The sequence below is a fragment of the Canis lupus genome, chromosome 19 (genome assembly GCF_003254725.2).
Source record: "Canis lupus dingo isolate Sandy chromosome 19, ASM325472v2, whole genome shotgun sequence".
Taxonomy (NCBI): Eukaryota; Metazoa; Chordata; class Mammalia; order Carnivora; family Canidae; genus Canis; species Canis lupus.
This window is the reverse complement of record NC_064261.1, coordinates 1658267-1664363: the sequence shown is the minus strand read 5'-3', so window position 1 is coordinate 1664363 and position 6097 is coordinate 1658267. Positions and strand designations below refer to the sequence as shown.

The 6097-nt window shown below is 50.4% G+C and overlaps 1 protein-coding gene across 2 annotated transcripts in view; it reads left to right on the top strand.

The window, feature by feature from the left end:
- The first annotated feature begins 204 nt into the window (after positions 1 to 204).
- The window catches only part of IL15 (interleukin 15), a 64177-nt gene continuing 58284 nt past the window's right edge, over positions 205 to 6097 (top strand). Inside the window, exon 1 of one of the 2 annotated variants that reach the window (XM_025462330.3) lies at positions 205 to 360. The gene's annotated coding sequence lies outside the window, so the exon portion shown is untranslated. The remainder of the gene's footprint in view (positions 361 to 6097) is intronic. The other variant, XM_025462331.3, reaches the window with a different exon arrangement.

Here is a 6097-nt window from a genome sequence, read left to right as displayed (position 1 = left end):
CCCACCCCCGCCCTCCCTGCAGCCCCTCCCCCACCCCGCCCTCCCTGCAGCCCCTCCCCCACCCCCACCCCGCCCCCCGCCCTGCCCCCTCCCCTCCCTCCGCGCGTCGGGACACCTCGGAGGGCGGGGGGCGGGGCGGGCCGGCACCTGGGCGGCCCTGGGCTGCGGCGGGCGCGCCCCTCCCTGCCCCCGCGGGTGTCCGTCGGGCTGGGGCGCCCCGCTCGCTGCTCTTTCGCTTTTCCTTTCTCCGGGGCTGGACTCCGGGTCAGGGCGCGGGGAGCCGGCCCAGTGGCCCGTCGGCCGCAGCGTCGCCGCGCAGGGAGCCCCGGGGCCGCCGGCCGCAGCCCGGACTCCATGGAGGTACGCGGCCGCCCCCCGCGGGGTCCCCGGAACCCGCCCCCCCGAGCCTCCAGCCCCGCGCTCCCGCCCCACCCCGCCCGCCCGCCCGCCCGCCAGCCTGAGCCTCCAGCCCCGCGCTCCCGCCGTCGGCCCGCGCACAGGCGCCGCGCTGGGGGCTGCGGGCTCCTCCGGGGCTCGTCCGCGGGCTCCTCTATGGGCTCCTCCGTGGGCTCCTCCGTGGGCTCCTCCCCGGCTCCTCCGTGTCCGCGGGCTCCTCCGTGGGCTCCTCCGTGGGCTCCTCCGTGGGCTCCTCCCCGGCTCCTCCATGTCCGCGGGCTCCTCCGTGGGCTCCTCCGTGGGCTCCTCCGTGTAGGTGGGCTTCTCCGTGGGCTCCTCCGTGGGCTCCTCCGTGTAGGTGGGCTCCTCCGTGGGCTCCTCCGTGGGCTCCTCCGTGGGCTCCTCCGTGGGCTCCTCCCGGGCTCCCCCGTGTCCGCGAGCTCCTCCGTGGGCTCCTCCGTGGGCTCCTCCGTGTAGGTGGGCTTCTCCGTGGGCTTCTCCGTGGGCTCCTCCCGGGCTCCTCCGTGTCCGCGGGCTCCTCCGTGGGCTCCTCCGTGGGCTCCTCCGTGGGCTCCTCCCCGGCTCCTCCATGTCCGCGGGCTCCTCCGTGGGCTCCTCCGTGGGCTCCTCCCGGGCTCCCCCGTGTCCGCGAGCTCCTCCGCGGGCTCCTCCGTGGGCTCCTCCGTGTAGGTGGGCTTCTCCGTGGGCTTCTCCGTGGGCTCCTCCCGGGCTCCTCCATGTCCGCGGGCTCCTCCGTGGGCTCCTCCGTGGGCTCCTCCCGGGCTCCTCCCGGGCTCCTCCGTGTCCGCGGGCTCCTCCGTGGGCTCCTCCGTGTCGGTGGGCTTCTCCGTGGGCTCCTCCCGGGCTCCTCCGTGTCCATGGGCTCCTCCGTGGACTCTCCTGAGCGCCCACCCTGCCGGGGTCCCGCGGGCTGCCAAGCACGTGCGCCCCGGAGGAGCTGCGGGCTGGGAGCCCCGAGCGCCGGGTCCGCGCCCCCCTCCCCCCCCCGGAGCTGGACGAGGTGCGCCCCCCCACCCCGCCCCCCTCGCGCTGCGGCGCCGCGAAGCCTGTGCAGTGTCAGGCGCCTCCGTCACCGACTTTGCTCGCTTGTCCCCCCGGAGAGAGGACTTGCAGAAATCGGGGTCCCTCCCGGCCTTGATGGGGACGCCTGTCCCCCCAGGGAGAGGACTTGCAGAAACAGTTGCTGCCTGCCGGGCAGCCGGGCCTGGCTTTCTCCATGGTGTCAGTTCCCACCCAGGACGGGCCACTCCTCGCTTTGGACAGCAGTATTAGAAGCTTGGAAGGCACGCGGGAGACTTTGATTGCGATGAGGTCCTTATTCAAGGGGGATGTAAATGAAAATCCAGTGAATTTCCCCCCAGTGTTAGTGAGATTGGGTGTGGCAAACGTCTAGGATTCATTTTCATTCACGAAGGTTCCGATAGCTTCCACCCATCCGTAAGACAAGGTTATTCTCAAGCGATGCTAACTTAGAGCCCTAAACACGGTGAGTCAGATGTTCGAAACTGGAAGTAAAGTGGTTGTCGTTGGCCGCTTTTCCGTTGTGTTTTTCAAAGCCACTTGCTGATGTTAGGACGCAGGTGATGACAGCCGCTCTTAACCGAGAGGCCTCACCTTGTCAGTGCACCTGGAGAGGTTCTGTTGACTCGATTGAACCAACTGCTTAGGCCCGGAGAGTTGGGGCATCTGCAGGGCAGTGGCTGTGAAGGTGGGCTCTTCCCCTGCAAGCGGCAAGGTGTGGCATGGATCCAAGCGTCAACTCCTGTTGTTTTACGGACAAGGACTCGGTGGGCGTGGTGGACAGAGGGGGGTCTAGAGGGGACAACGTAAGATCTATGAAGCAAAGGATGGGGAAAAAGCAATAGCCTTCTTCTATATGAAAGGTGATGGACAATTTAAAATTCTATGCGATCAAGAAGTCCCAGAAAGTCCTAAAGGTCTGTGATGACGGCATCTCAAAGTCATATTCTTACATCTCTCCCCATGTTTTCTCCCCTCAAAATTTTAGTCATCCTCGGCATGGCTTCTCTTGCAGCAGCATCCGCTCTGTGACAGGGTGATACAGACGAGTTAGTGGTCACTGGTGCTGAGCCTCCAGTAGGCAGTGTTCCCATACTTTGATTTCTAATCTATGATTAATGAATTCATCTATTTATCTATCTAATTTATTTGTTTTTACTAAATAAGCTCTATGCCCAGTGTGGGCCTTGAAGTCACTTCCCCGAGATCAAGAGTCACACGCTCTACCAAGGGAATGAACCAGGCACCCCTGCTAGTACTTTGGGTTCACTGTTCTCTGACAGTCTGGAGTGGGAACCCCAGAATCTGGTTTGAAGCTATAGTCCTGAAACTTGGAATTTTACTGCAGATGAATTGGTGGGTTTAAGGAAGAGGATCTGGTGCTTTTTGTTTTCACCGGGGAGATTCATACGTGAACATCAGCAGCTACGTTGTAAGACATAATAGTTGCCAATGAAATACATGCTTATTAACCTCTTTGAAGGAGAGGGAAACATCAATGGTTTAAAGTTCATTGGAATAGGGTTTGATAATTGAAGGATTTTAGGCCCCAGAAGCTTCTCCATCTCAGGGTTGCTGGCTCTGATTGGATTTCAGGAAGGCTGTGGTTGAAGCCCTGAAAATGTTGTATGTAAGTGGATTTTTCTTAGGAAAATATCCACAACTCCAGTTAGGTCTCAAACCCCAAATAGGTTTTAAAACACTTATACCCAGCATACACTGAGTGTAGAGCTTGTTTAATGAAAAATAAATGAATAAATAGGTGAATTAATAATAAATTAAAAACTTAGAAAACTCTGCTTTTCTTCATTTCTGTCTTAGAGTTTAATGTTAAATTTGTTCATTAGATTACTAGGGAAGGTTAGTTAATGATACAGAGAGTTCCGTTTTTCTGCCAGCAACTTGAATTATGGGAAACGATATGAATCATTAGCTAATACTTGTTGAGCTCTTATTATGTGCTGGATGTTGCTCCAGGTATGTATGTATTTTTACAAATTATGAACTTATATGCTGGTAGGGACTGTATTGTATTGCTGAGGAAAATCAGAGCACCGCGTCATTAAATAACTTTTCCCTTAGCTACATGTAGAGCTAGTTGACTGCAAGGACTGGGATTTGAACCCGGGCAGGTTTAAGATCACTGGTATTTATGAAGGATAATATTTCCCTAGAAGACTATTTCCCCCAATTTGCTGCTGACAACCAACCGCTACTTCATTCGGATGCAGCGTTATAATGATAGAAGGTTGGACTTCAAGTAGTGCTGCTCATACGGAACTTGCAGGGTGACATCATTAGTCATATATTTAACGATTAGCTTGATGATCAACCAATATTCACACGAGTGTCTCTATATGTGTTTGGTTCCTTAGAGGAATTTCTTTTATAGTTCCAGAGTGGAAACATTTTTCTAATTTGCATCATTTTTGGCTGATAAGACGGAGGTATGTGCGGGTTGACCTGTGTCAGAATCCGCCTAGTTACCTATGCATTCATCCGCCCAGGTAGAAAGCTGGGATTTGTGGAGAGAGAACAGAGGCCTTTCCCATAATGCTGCAACCGAAGTGGTGTAGTCGACGACTCGAGAAGCTCGTTCAGAGGCATTATGGTATGAGGGTTGGCAAGAAGGCAGCTCTTGCTTTTTATTTTTTTATTATTTTTATTTATTTATTTATTTATTTATTTATTTATTTATTTATTTATTTTTAACTCTTTTTTTTTTTTTTTGTTATTTATGATAGTCACACAGAGAGAGAGTGAGAGAGGCAGAGACATAGGCAGAGGGAGAAGCAGGCTCCATGCACCGGGAGCCCGATATGGGATTCGATCCCGGGTCTCCAGGATCGCGCCCTGGGCCAAAGGCAGGTGCTAAACTGCTGCGCCACGCAGGGATCCCAACTCTTGCGTTTTATTGGGGGCTGAGGTGGAACCACGCTGAGTGCTTGCTGCCATCCTATTTGAATGGATTGAATAGAAACATCCCATAGGGCAGTTGAGAGAACATTCCAGCTAGTTTTAGCTAGTACTGCAATATATTCACCACTGGCTATTTAATGGTGAATTTTACTAATCGACTCTTGTGATTTATGTCTATTTATTATTTTGCTTTATCTTTTTTTTTTTTTTCAAGTTACCCAGTCCTGGAATCAGAAATAGGAAATAGAGGCGCTTTGGTCTCATTTCAATTCATCGATGCTATTATCCATACTCATTTTATTATCTGGAAACAGGGTATATGTATGCACACATTTTTCAGTGTTTTATCCCAGTGCGACTCTAGGAGTGTTTTGCCAGTCATATACATATACATATACATATACATATACATATACATATACATATACATGTATATACATTGTACATATATATACACACATATGTACAATGTATATACATATATATACATATATACATGTACAATGTATATACACATTGTATGTACAATGTATATATGTACAAAATGTATATTTTGTATATAGACCATATAAAAATAGATTAAAAAGTCTGAGTGCCCATTAGCTGATCATGTTCTAACAGTACATGGTTGATTCTTCTCCTGATGCTAAGGTTTCTCCAAGTGCTAACAGACTACAGGAGGGATCAGGAGAGTGACAGGAAAATATTTTGTTAAATAAAGGAATTGAAACTGAAAATGATCCTACAAGGAGAAAATATGACGGTTGTAAGGTTGGTGAGGGAAGCTCTACTTATCACAGTGATACAGGAAAAACGCCCTGTGACACATTCAGTGGTCCCTTGCATCATTTCATTCTCACTGGGCATTTTGCACATACACCTTTTAATAGTTAAAAAAAAAATGGAATACCCCTTGTGCACTGTTAGCTCTGAGCTCTAAAATGTTCAATCATTCTTTAACTGAGTATTTCATAGTTAGGAGTTTTACAATACATTTTTCCCACTTCTGTGCTCTTCCTACTCTTCAGCAACAAAAAGTCTATAAATTTAAATGTATATTTCATATGTAGTATATTTATATTATTTTTAAAAATAATCTTGTTAAAATTACTCTTTGCTGTTTTAATATTATTTTTAAATTATTATTATTTTAAAGATTTTATTCTTCTATTCATGAGAGAGAGAGAGAGAGAGAGAGAGGCAGAGACCCAGGCAGAGGGAGAAGCAGGCTCCCTGCAGGGAGCCGAACGTGGGACTCGATCCCGGGTCTCCAGGACCACGCCCTGGGCTGAAGGCGGCGCTAAACCGCTGAGCCACTCGGGCTGCCCAATATTATTATTTTAAGTATTAGTACACAGGTAATCAAAGCAATTCATTAGCTTTCGATGAGTAATTATGAGTCATAAAACTAAACCGTATTGGAAATGTGCATCGTGAATGTAGACATGAGTAGCATTAACATTGATGCCTTCCTGGAAGGTTTCTCTAGTATCAGTTTTCCACATTTGCCCCCTATTTGGCATCCTGGGGAGGCAGGGCACATGGTAAGATTCTGAATGGGAGAGGGATGCGCCTTTCTTTGGTAAAACGGAAGGAGGGTAATTATGAAAGGGGAAGTGGGAAAGGAGAACGTTCCAGAAAATGCTTGCTGTTGGCACATTTCAGGCGTATCCCTCATTAAATCAAGGGTCCCCGTGGACATAGTGCATCTGGAAATTGGTTCCTTTAGAACTCTCTACAC